Genomic DNA, 13,170 nt, shown 5'->3' with positions numbered 1-13,170 from the left:
TCTTCTATACTTTTATTAAAAGTGATATGAGCTGCCTGAGAGGTTTGGAGCAGTCACTGTCCTTTGGTTTCCTCTGAGAGGATCCTTTTGTTCCCCACGTCATAATCTTTTTTCTTAATAAAAAGTTCTTGCTGGTTTGGACCACTTTTTCAATTCGGGGAAAAGAGATTGGGGAAGGTGAAAGCAAAATTAAGTTCTTACTCCTTTTACTTTGGTGTTGAAATAAGCAGTGATTTTCTGAGTAGTGAATGGCACTCCAGGGATGGTGCCAGAGCCCAGGGCTCCCTGAACCTACCGTGTCTTATAGCTTCCAGCACATTTGCCACGTGAAGCTTTCTTTTTCTTAGGGCAGGTTCTTGAACCACTCTTCCATATCTGTTAGGATATAGATTGCCAGCTGTTTTATAGTGTTTGCATGTCCAGGAAGCAAACACTTCTCATCAGGATGGCTGTTTACACCCAAGCTAAAAGAAAGCATCTGCTCTACCCTTTCCTCTTCATCATTCTTCCTCTTTGTTCCTTGATCTTTGACTTCGTTGCCAGTTAGAAATCCTGCAAAGCCATAGTTGGGGAAGATGAAAAGCGTGGCATCTAATGATCAAATGCCTGGCCCTCAGAGCCGTGCTTGTAGGTAGGCTCCTGACCAGGCTGCCTGAGACCTTCATGGAAGGCTGGTCTGGCTGGGAGGGAAGGGGCTTAGCATCAGTCATGCTGTCCTTTGAATGTGATAAAGACTTCAGCCATTTCCCCAGGGCACTAATGCAAAAGATTATAAAGCTGCTCTATAATTTTTGTCTATTCAGAATTTAAACTGCCATCAATCATCTCAAGTTTTTAGTGTCAAATAAGATAATGTAGCCAACTATATTATTAGAAAGAGATGTGTTTCTGAAGCAGTGAATGTCTGTGGGTGCATCTGAATAGCACTTAACTAGATATGCAATCTCTCATCGGCGGTGCTATTTTAAAAGAGCTCCAGTTTGTGGAGGTGGACTCTGACTCAGGGAAGCTGTGCTGAGGGATATGGCCATCTACTACTTCCCTTGCAGCTTGAGTGGTTGGTGGTGGTGTGTGTGGGGTAAACAAGAAGGAAGAATATAGCATCACCTAGTCTTAAAATAATTTTTCCACTGTCTCAGCATAAAATGGTTTCTGTGGCTGGAAAAACTTGGTTGGAAGGTGTTGTGGGGAAGATCTTTTTTTGATGTACCTGACGATCACTCCTGATGCAGTGTACTGCTTTGGTTTTATGCTCTCCAAAAAGGATTTTCTTTGCTGATGCGAAGTGCTGGAGTGACTGCCGCAGGGATGGATGGCTCTGCACAGATGAACAGCAATAGGCAGGGTAGCTGGAAAGCAAGCAAACTGCCACAACTCCGTCATTATCCTTGAAGGAGGCTTTTTTGAGATTGGGAGGTGCCTACTCAGAGTGGCCCCAGTCCCTCTGTGGAGGACATAAGGAGATGTGAGAGGAGAAACCAAAGGAGATGTGGGAGAAGATGTGAGGATACCTGAGAGGAAGGCGCAAAAGAAGGACACACAAGACGATACAGGAGGCATATGGAAGGGGACACTGGGGACAGGGCTGAAGATCCCTCTTGGAAGAAGGCAAACTCTGCTGGGGAGGTACTTTGGAGAAGAGGAGGGGGAAGCTGTGACCCATGGGTAACCTGAAACGGAGCTGGGACACCCCTGAGATGCCACAGCCATGGGTGGCCCACGCCAGAACAGGGACACCTGTGAGGGACTGCAACCTGCGGAGGACCCAGGCTGGAGCAGAGGAGTTGAACAAAAAGAAAGCATCAGGGGAAGGAAGGAAAAAGAAATAAGGAGCAGCAGCAAGAACTCACATACCAACCCAGCCTCTTGCACCACACATCACCTCACCCACAGGAACTGGCAGGGACTGACTGTAATGGCTGACCAAAGCAAGAGGAGGGCAGATCAGTTGAGGTGTGGGGGTGGGAGATGTGTTGGTCTGAAATTGAGCCTGGGGAACTGGGAAGAAGTAGTTTACCTAAATGTTTAATTGTCATCTTTGTTTTCTGGTGTCTCCTTCAGTAAATAAGTTTATGTTAATTGGCAATAAATCAAATTAAGTGAAATTCCCAAAGTCAAGGCTGTTTTGCCCATGACACTTTGGAACTTGCTCTTGCAAAAACTCATCTCTTCCCCCAAGGTTATTTATAATCCCTTTCACCTCATGATTTGCCTAAATTTTAATAAGCAATAACGTAGATTTTTCATTTTCAGAAGGCTATAACATTATGCCTCCCTAGAAAGTTGTTGAGGCTCCAAACATGCTCTGATTTTTTTCCCCAATGCTATCAAAACAAGCCTACAAAACTAGTGCTGGGAAAGAGCTGAGAAAAGGCTTACTCGCTTCCTTCACTTTGGTTTCTCATCCAAATAAAATACTGACTTGATTGTCCATGAACTCTCATAATGCCTTTATACAACAGTGTCCAGAGGACAAAAAGGAAGGCTTATTATTTCCTGTACTGGCAAGTGACTTTAAGATAGTGACTGCACTCATCATGCATTATAGTATAATGAGAAGAGATACCTGTATTGATCTCTTAACAGGGAAAGCACAACGAGCCATAAAAATGATATATGGATTGTTTCATGCCATTGAAATGCAGCCATCTCTGGTGCAGGGCCTGCTAACTACTGATGCGTGCAGAGGTTTGGGGTAATGAAGAATACCAAGGAGGTGACAAAGTGACAAAGTCACTGCACTGCACTCTGGTCTCCCTGCTGGGCTTTTCCATATGGCATTGAATACTCCTGACCCAAGGTTTTCAATCATACGTGGGTTATGCTCAGGGCTAGGCCTGGCTTCCTTACAAGACTAAGGATGAAGGGAGGCGTATACAGATGGTTGGTACTTGTAATTTTATTCCTTTCCACCAGTAGGGAGCAAAAAGATATCAGCCTTGCATTTGTATTCACTTGGCTGCTTTCGGAGGCTTTTGTTTTAGTATTGTAAAATCCTCCAGGTGGGCTCAGTCCTTCTGCCCCATTGAAGTCAGAAGCCAAGCTCCTCCTGCTTCCCTGAAACCAAGCATTGGAGGCACCTTAGAAAAAAGCTCTTTTGTTTTGTTTTGGAGTTTTTGTTTTTCTTTAGAAAAGCTCTGAATGAACAGATTAATTCCCAGCTATTACAGTAATAATGACCTTTCCACTAAAAAAAATAATAATGGCCATAAGGGTCTCCAGCCAGGCCATTGTGGGACCCCTGGTGCTGGAGGCCAAGCGCCTAGCCAAAAAAAATCACGTCTTAAAATATAATTGGCTCCAGCAACAAAGAGAGAGAGAGCAGAAGGAAGAAAGGAGAAGTCAGCAGGTCAGACGGTGAGGTTGCAGACGTTCATATCTAAATGGCCTCCCGACGTACCATTTTGCTCCTAATGACACAGGATTAGGAGAGGAACATAATTGAGGTTTTATCAAACATGCAAGTTAACAGCAAAGCCCATCCCCCTCCTTCAGTCTAAATTTTAAAAGACTTTAAGGATTTGGAAAGCCAGATTTAGCAGCTGGAAGTCATTGTCTCCCTCCCCTCCTCCTCCTCCATCCCCTTTCCCATTGCCCCCTCCGTTTCCTATTTCTGTTTCATTCAGTAATTAACCTTTTGAATAATCTTCCTTGCAGAGCTGGCTAAGCTGCTCTTCTATTTCCCTATTGTTGAGTGTCCTTATGACAGAAACAGGACCAAGTGTCTTGAGTGACTGGCGGATCCAGTTATGTGGAAGGCAGATTTAGCAGGGGGAGGGAGCGATGGGCAGAGAAGGTTTAGAGTCTTCTGGTGATATGGAGGAGAAAGTGGTGGAAGTTGTGATTTGAGATTTCCTTTGTTACAGCCAGCGTTGCTCTTTGTAGGTGGCTTTCCTTTAGGCTTTGCAGAATGAGGGCCAAATTTGTTGCAACCTTGAAGTAGGTAGCATCTCAAGCAGTGTAAGCAGAGGAGGTCTTTGTCCCCCTCTTCCTTTTCCTGGGAAACTGGTATTTTTTCCATTACCACCTGCATTGTATTCTCTGTTTATCATTCTCCCTCTTTTTCTCTATCACTTGCTCCCAGTTGTCAGTCAACTATATTCCTAAGAGTTAGAGCCCGGTGAACTGTTGGCAGGCAATGTGTTATAACAGCAAGTATCCATCTCTCTTCTGACCCTGCTCCTTCCAGAAGTTATCTGGGAGCAGACCATGATTATATGCTAGGTTTTACTCTAATTTATTCGTTAATCTCAATTGTTAAATAGCTAGCAGGGGGGATGGAGTGGTGGGAAGAGGGTTTAGTGCCTTATGTTGATAAGGAGGAGAAAGTGGTAAAAAAATTTTTAGCCTCTGGTTTGAGAAATATTTTTTCTGAGTATTTACTCCTGAACTTCCATGCCATTTGATGGATCATGGATGCCATATTACATTCTTGTTCCTAGGCGAGTGAATCTGAATGTGCTACAAGTTGTATCCTTTAGCCTGTTGACAAACAATCTATGAATATTTATTTGTAAGTATTCAATGACTCCATTTTTTGTGGAGATTGGAGGGCTGTTCAAAATTATCTGCAAGGCCACTTCCGAGGAGTATGTGTACATTGAGATACACCTGAGTTCAGGGTGTGCACAAATATTTTAACATTACCTGCTTTTCAATCTCTGAATAAGCATCTTTATTCTTTCTTTGCATACAATTTTCTCAGAACTTACTGGAAAAAATGATCTTAAAGGTCTGTCTTAGACTTGACCCACCCAATCTTGTTCCTTCACATTGAGACGTTTGGTCCTTCTTTCCAGTAAGTTTGTTTTTGTTGAGGTGCGTAGAGCTGGCTTTGTGCTGATGGCTAATGGAGAAGTCAGGTGGTAAGTGTCCTCAGTGGATGTTATTTGGGAACAGTTGCCTTACTGAGCACACTGGTATTCACATCCACACAGTTTGAACTGAAGGCAGAAAAACTGAGCTGGTACAATGTGTTGCAGTACCTCCAGTGCAAATAAATAGGAAATCATGTGGCCAGAGGTCCTTATATCAACAAGCTTGGTTGGGTGTCTGTAAGCCAAGTCTGTTGTGTGCAGGTAAGGACCAGAGCTTGGTGATAAGGGTCTATATCTGAAACAAGTGATGTTCTCTTTGAACAATCTCGACTCTAATATGTTATTCCTTTCCGCTTTGGGCTACTGACTTCAATGATTTGGGATCAGGCCACACTAAAAGTAAGAATTTGAAGCAAAATAAATATTATAGGAGTTGCACTTTGGGATGTGAGCCTTTTGGTTTTTGAGTTTTCTCATTCTGCTCATAAATAGTAGCAAAGCCATGTGTGAAATGTTCATCCTTAATGTAGCAGTATTAGTGTTTGTCGCCTTCCTGTGCAGCACCTAATACCAGACTTCACTGCATAAAAACTAAATGGTGGGGTATAATGGCAGGCCAGGGGAAGGCCTGAGTTGAAAGTACATTAAGTATTGGATTTTCAGTTGTGTTGAGTTATGCTTGTAGCTTTGCCACCAAGTTCCACAGTTTCCTCTTAAAAACTTGTGAGAAATCTAGTGTAAGCAGCTTGAAACTCCCTGGAACAAACCAGTCTTTGCTTTTCTGTTGGTGCAGTGATCCAGCGCTGTGGATCCTTGGCCTGTAACAGCAGTTCCTTACGTACCACAAAGAACTGCTCAGTTCTTAATAGTGGGGACAGATCTTGTAAAACTCCTATTTATTTTTTTTCTGCATGCAAAGTAACTCTGGGAGATAAGCCTACTTGATGTTATAGAGCCAATTCAGAACTAATTCATTGTATTTATTTTTAATTGCTCCCTTATGACAGCTAATACAAGTACTCCACAATCCTTAAGATTTGTCTGATGCTCTCACAGCTAAATAGGAGAGTAGTGTTTTTTTCTTGCTCCCTGGGTGATCGTCTTCCGATGTGTTCATCTTAAATGCAAATGTAAGTTCTTTGGGGCAGGATGCTGTACTTTTGTTTTGAGCATATCTGTAACTCTGATTTAAATACTGGATGATGGTAAGAATAAAGGTTACGTTGGTCCTTTCTGATTCAGAGGACTGTCACTGCAAGGAACTAGATATACTTGTCTTGGTGTTCTGTCAAGATTTTTTTCTATTTCTGAACTGATTGTTGATCTTCTGTTCTTGTTTGCTCATTCTGTAACTTTCCTTCTCTCTTCCTTCATAGGTAAGTCTTAGGGCTTTCTAATCCTCTCCTCGTTGTCCTTAAAGTAATGGTAAGTTAACTTGATTTAAATACTTTTACGGTTATGTCATTAAGTAATTTGGACTGTCAACAGAAGTGCTATGGTCGTGCCTGCATCTGATATAGATTGGGGTGAGGAGGGGAGAAGGTATGCACAACTTGTTCCGAGTCCTAATCGTGGTTAAACATCTTGATGCTGTCCTGTTGAGTAGCAGGGGTAAAGTCCAATATCTCACTATAACCAGTGATCATCTGTCAAGTTATGACCAAATACCAGAGCATCTTGTTATCCATATGGGATCAGCTACTGCTGCTTCTAGCTCTATTAGAGGAGACAGCAATCAATGTGTTCTGGGGGTGAAGGAGTGGTTATGTCCAGGCACCTTAAAAGTTTGGGGGTGTCATTAAAAAGACCTTGGCATTGCAGTGCTTTGTTATAATTGTGGTGAAATGGTTGTGACATAACATTAAGAAACTGTTCTTGGGTGGCAAGGGAAGTGGTGGTATATTCATGTAGGATAGGATACCAGCAGAGTCCTTGAGTTTCCAAAGAATGTTTTGTTTGTCAGAAACTTAGTATGTTTGATATGGCACTAATCCCTTGCTTTACCATGACAACTGAATTCTGCTGAAGTTCTTGTAAGCCAGAGTAGAAGGTGAAGACCAAAATGCACTCTGGAATGGACACCAGACATGCATCACGCTCAGATCGGCTTATTGACTGCAAATGGGTGATGGGATTCAGGGCACAGGTATCTCGGCTAGTGTTGAGACATGGTCTGCTGAGATAAGTAGTCAGTCAAACTCTTGCCTTAAAAGAAATTTCAGATCCATATCTTAAGCCTTGCTCAGATGGAAGCAACCAGTGTGGTGCATTTTCTTAACTGCTTGCTATTTTTTTGACTAAAAGTCTTGATTTTACAGGTAGACCTTATAGTTTGCTTCTCACTGTCTGCCTTGTGATTAAAGCGTGTGTCTCAAATGTTTACGCAATACTTAAAGCAAATGAAAATCAAGCTGGCTGAGTTTGTAGAATTAAGTTACTTTTGGTCAACTACTCTACTCGAAATTCTTCGGTTCGTGCCAACATTTTCATGTACATTGGTTATGGCTTCTCCAAGTGTCTAGGTTCTGATAAGATGTTCAAATAATTTAAATAGCAAATAGTTACCTGGCATGTTGGTAATGGGAAGATGCATATAATCCAGATGTGGTCTGACAACATTATTACAGCCTTGTAGTTTAAAAAAAATATATTCAAAAAGTATGCAATTTATGTAGTGGTTGAGGAGGGTATATCAACACACAGGTTATCCAGATCCAGCACAAAAGTGTGCTGTGGTTTTGTGTTTAATGTTCTGCAGTAGCAGGTGTAATTCATGGATTTGGGGTTAGGACTGGTGCTGAAGTCAACAGCAGAGCTTTCTTTTTTTACCTGTCTTTCTACACTGTGACATGGTCTATAATCCTCAATCATATAGAAAGGAGTAAACAAAACTCAGCAAAGTTTGTTATCTATTCTAGCATTTCAAGCTCCATTAGAATCAAAAAGTCTGGAGACGTTTTCAATATGGCACAGGACAAAACTCTGCGGTGTGACTACAAAGGGAGAGTAAATCAAAGTGCCTAAAATGACGTTAAAGAATAGGGACAAAACTCTCAAAAGCACCTCAGCTGCTCAGGAGCTTGTCTTCCTGAAAAATCAAAGTACTTGGGGATCTGAGTACTTTTTGAAAGTGGGGCTTGTTTTTAAAAGCTACTTTTGAAAACACATGCTTTGCATTTGCAAACTTGTTTGTTCCACACCTATTGAACAGGCTTATTAAAATCAGTATCAGTTGCCCTGATGTTCAGAGCACTGTGGTTTCTTAGTACTTGTACATAGCCCGCTGATCAAGAGAAAAGCCTTCTGGCAACTGATGTGGGGTGACCTTGTCATATGGCACAGTGTTGTGGGATGGTTTTTGTTACACTGAAGGACGAAGCGGAAACCTATGGGTTATGTGGTCTCATAAATTTGCAGTGTGGTGGGGGTGGCTTCCCATTAACACTGCAGTTGGAGGTCCCTCTCTAGTCTCACTGCGCTGAAGTTTTGAAAGCCTCTCTAAATTCCCATCCTGAGTGTATTCATGGTCAGTTAACAGCTGCATGTTCTAGTGTCGACATGATCTTAGTTTAAAGAGCTCTTTATTTCCTGGTGCTTACCTGTCTGATGAATTTATAGTTTGTAATCACATACCCCTTTATTTCTTGCTGCCTTTTCTATCCTGTCTTCCTGTGTGTTCACACAGGGAATGGAGGGAAGGGTCTCCAAAAAGATGTCCCGAGCTTGATGCAACACCATCTTGGTGAGACACTGGGCAGCCATGATGCGGCTGAACAAATCTTCACCTCAAACAACCTTATGTGTTGAGTTTATACAGGAGAACACGGCTATAAAATTTGCAACTCTGCTGCTTCAACAGTGTTAAAGTGGCCAGATGGATGCCAACCTAGCAATATAAGGGCTCCCAAATCTGTACGGTGACATCTGATGGCATATTTAGTGTTGGTGCTCAGATGGACTTTGCTGCAGTGTTTCTTGAACACAGCTGCTAGTCTGAGCTTTCCTTATTAATGAATCACAAAGAGGCACTGGGAGTGAATGTATAGTTGTAAGTGATTGCAAATATTTTTTTTCTTTGGCTTTTAAATTACCTCCTTAGTATTTTAGGGGTTGCAAGCTGGTGAGAGTGGTGTACTTACGGGCCATTTGTGTGTCTGGAAATCTCCCTCATAAAGCACTTCTCAGGTCAAGCTTTCAGGTGTGTTTTATTTGGGGTGCTTCTGTAGATGCCAGTCCAGAGCCTGCTAGTCACTTTATGACCATATATTGGTATCTGATACAAAGATGGATTCCAAACGAGTGTAAAGCATGCCACCTTGCTATGCCTTTACAGAGCTCATAAATCTTCAGCATTGGTGTTCTGGCCTGTCTTGTACCTTTTGAATAAAGTTTCCTAAACAGGCTTTTGTGCAAGGCCTGAGTTAGGAGTTTGAGGTTTTACTGAATTGCCGTGTCTTAGGCATTGTTGCACTCCTGTACTTTCGAAAATATCATTGAGTTCTGCATAGCTGGTTATATTCCCAAGGCTTGAGGAAACTGTTTCCTGACTGTCAGGATCAACAAATGGCTCCTGTAATGCCTTTGATCATTTTCTTATTTACAGACAATTTTATTTGTTTTACACTGTCTGAATTTCCTTCATAGGTCTTCCAGATGACACCAGCATTTAAACATAGCACTGGTGTCCTTCCATTCTGTTTAGGTCCCTGTTACTTGCTTTTTACTTTCTTTTCTATGGAATTTGTGTGACCCTAGACCAGAATGACTTTACAAGCAGAAAAATAGCTTTCATAAAGAACTGACTTTTTGGGAGGAGCCCCTGTGCCAGAACACAAAGTGATAAATCTGAGCAGGAATAGCATGGTTTTAATAGTAAGCAAAATGTTGCTTTACTGAATAAATTACCCCTCCAAGTTGCCCTTCTGGGAGGCACTGGAATGCATGATGGCTAGTTTAATTAAGGGTGGAGGTAAGCATGTGGTGGATGCTATTCACATGGAGTATTTCTGAGAAGAGTTGCTGGATACCCCTAGCCCTTCACTACTGGTCTGCCCGTGCTGTTGGTAAATGTAGATTAGGCAGTTGGTGCTCAGCGTATCGTATAAATTTACTGCGATTAATCTTACAAAGCCTTTTGCCAAACATCCCCTAGTGTCTGCTAAGCTGTTTCTCGCAGAAGCCAGGTGGGCAGTTGGCAAGAACTGCTCATTAGCAGCAGGAAATGCCAGCTCTTACTGCACTGCATGCTCCCCACCAACCATCCTAGCAACAAAAGAGCGCTGCTGCTTGCATGGGGTCCACAGCTGCATAGGCCTAAGGTCTCCAAGCCATTTCATTGCCACTTTGATGCCATAGGCTTTTTTGGCAACTACACACAGTGACCTTACTTGCTAAGAAAAAAGAAGAATGGTTGAAGATTGAGCCTGGTGCTGATGCTATGGCTAAAGAATGTAGAATAAGTAGGATTTGGCTGCCAAACTTCTACAGCTTCCACTTGGCTAAGGTACAGTAAGGTGAATTTGCATGTATTTTGGATGATGCCAGCATGTGCATGGAAATTAGGATCCATTTTGTCAGTTATCTCCTACTTGTGCTCTGCAGTCCAGGTTATGTAGTGATTCTCAGCTTCATACCTCTGAACTCTCACCTGCGCTTGCTTTGGAGGCACTGAACTCATGCACAGTCATGGTCAGCTGCAGAATCGCAGATGACGTGGTCCACAGCTGCTAGCATGCCACTAGCTGCACAAAAGAGCTGTCTCAAGAAGCTCCTCTGAGTGCCTCTTCCTGGAGGGTGACCATGGGAAAAGGAGAACCTTGTTTTTTTTCCTAAAGTGTGAAGTGGCTGCTATTCCCTTGTATCTGGCAACAGCCGAGTGATTTTGTAGCAATAGCTCTGGGTTGGAGGGCTCGTGCACAGGTCATGTACCAGGGGAAAAGGAAGAGGAGATGAACATCTAGCATTTAGGATACTCTTTGCATGAGATGAGAACAACTTTTCTCCTCTTGCCTGTTTTTCCTTTTTCTCATAGCTCAGTCTGCTAAAATAATCGTTTTTTCTCTGCATGAGCTTCTGTCATTAGATGAAAGGTCATGGATATAATATGAATCTGGAACGATAAATACAGTGCAAAATGGATTGAAATGCACATGGCAAAGAGGGTTTCCAATTAAAAAACACTTTGCCGAGCTTGCACCAAACAAACAGTCACACAGCCTCTGATTTCTTTGCTTATAATTAGCTGCCATTGAAAGTTAATTACTTTCAGGACTGAAGGAAATGAAAGTTAAAGGGGAAAAAAAGGAAAAAAAAAATCTTTAAGAGGGTTGCAGTGGAAATAAATCTTAAGTTTTTGTATAGCACCTGTTCTATGGAGATGGGGGAAAAAGAAAAACAGTTCAGGTTCTTTGCATCCTAGAAACTAGAGCTGGAAAAGGGATGTGTGAGTACATCTGGCACTTGGGATGCATTCTTGGGTTACTTTGGACGCTCTGCATCTGCAGCCTATTCCAGAAGGTGTATGCAGGTTCCAGCTGAGATCCCTGATGTGATGGTATTATGTGAAGGACAGCTACCACAGAAGGCCAGAAGCTCTGCTCCCCATTTCATGGCCTACTCTCAGAACCCACCTAGCAGAGCATTCCCACCCAATCCAGGGACCATTCCTGAATTCCCCCATCTGTCCTGAGTGCCTCAAGTACTGGACTTCTTACCTCTTTTTACCTGTTATTAGCTAAATTGTAAAATTGATCATCTGTGACACTTGCGCAGATTTTGAGTTACCTCCTTTCATCTGAAGAAACTCATATGGTCCCATTTTTATTTTACTCGTGGGAGAAATGTGGGCTGTTACAGTGCAATAGTGAAGTGCCCACAGATAAAGGTTTCCCACAGTCATGGAGGTACCTACTTTAGTTAGAGCACATGTTAGTCCCAGATGTCTTGTTTTGAATTAAATGTTTATATGCACAGGTGAGAATACAGTTGCTTATTTAAAAGATAATTGTGCCATTTTAGACTACGCAGTGATATTTCGTACAGTAAAAAAAAAAAAAGCAAAAGGCTGAAGAGACCAGGATTTGCAGTGCTGGTTATTCTTGATGCCTCCATTTTTAGAGCACTGTGATTGAGAGCTAAGAAAGCTGTGTTTGTTTTCAGCAATTCTTGCTGTACTTTCTACTGATCAGGCTGCTTCAGTGTTTTCAAGTTGGGCACCTGTAGAAGCAACTGCTGTCAAGTCACCCTTGACTTGAATCAATCTCCATAAGTGACGGTGTATATCTCCTTTGTAGCAAGCTGCAAGAAGCTTGGTGAGGGACAGAAATGAATGTTCCTTCTCCATAAAGGCAGTAAACTTCTAATTCAGAGAAGGCAGATGCAAGTTTGTTCATTACTCACTCAAGATTCATGAATAAAACAGATATTTTGGTCTATATTTAACATTAATATTAATTATATCAGCATACTACCCTTCACTGTAGGTGAAGCTTTTGCATACTTCAGGGAACATGACAGGTTGTGGTAATTCCAGAAGAGGGGACTGTGTTTACTCTCCTTAAAGCATAAGTAATAATAATCAATGTCAAGAATGAGTGTGAGATTCTTTACCAATGCAAGGTCTTACTCTCAAATTTTGAGACAAAAGCAAGCCATTCTGAATCTATGTTGGTATAGAAGGGCTCTGTTTCTACTCCATTACCTTTAGGGTCTCCTTTCTTGTGCTTGGCACCAAAACACAAAATAAGAGGACATGCAGTATATATGCTGGGTACAGCAAAACGTTTAAAAGTAGAGGGGGAGATGCTTTATGAGGCAGAGGAGTGGCAGCTGATAGTTAAGCCTTCTCTTTCCCTTTGCAGAAAGGGAATAGAATCTTCCAATTCAAGAAGGCAAAACATTTTGCACTCTTCATAACGTATCCCATGTTTTTTATGTAAAGGGAAGACTTGGAAGAATGAAATAACTTGTTTCACTTGATAAGCCTATGAATGAACTGGTGCTGCCACTCATAGCTGAAAACAAAGCATAAGATTGTAGACCTCTAGAAAATGCTTGTTTAGCCAGACAGATGCAACAGTTTTAGGGAAATTCTCATGAGAGAGATCAACACTTGGTAGCTTGTGACATTTCCATAGGGGAGAAAGAAGCAGGATTTGCTTGTCTCAGGGCTAGCTGTAGTCAAAGCTTTTTCTTGGCATTTGTTTTGCAGGAGAAGCATGTGCAAACCTCTCTGAACTACACTTACATCCTCTGTCTTATGCTGGCAGTGGTATTAGCTGTAGATGGACAAAAGTGTCATGTTGTATGGTCTCAAGGTCCCTTCTCCCTGATTAAGTTTCTGGCACTACTTAAG

At 42.1% G+C, this 13,170-nt stretch overlaps 1 protein-coding gene across 2 annotated transcripts in view; it reads left to right on the top strand.

Moving 5' to 3' along the window:
- Positions 1–13,170, top strand: part of LOC121076669 (limbic system associated membrane protein) — a 958,116-nt gene that overhangs the window by 305,351 nt on the left and 639,595 nt on the right. The window lies entirely within an intron of this gene.

The sequence above is a fragment of the Cygnus olor genome, chromosome 1 (assembly GCF_009769625.2).
Source record: "Cygnus olor isolate bCygOlo1 chromosome 1, bCygOlo1.pri.v2, whole genome shotgun sequence".
Lineage (NCBI taxonomy): Eukaryota > Metazoa > Chordata > Aves > Anseriformes > Anatidae > Cygnus > Cygnus olor.
This window is presented reverse-complemented; position numbering and strand designations above follow the sequence as displayed.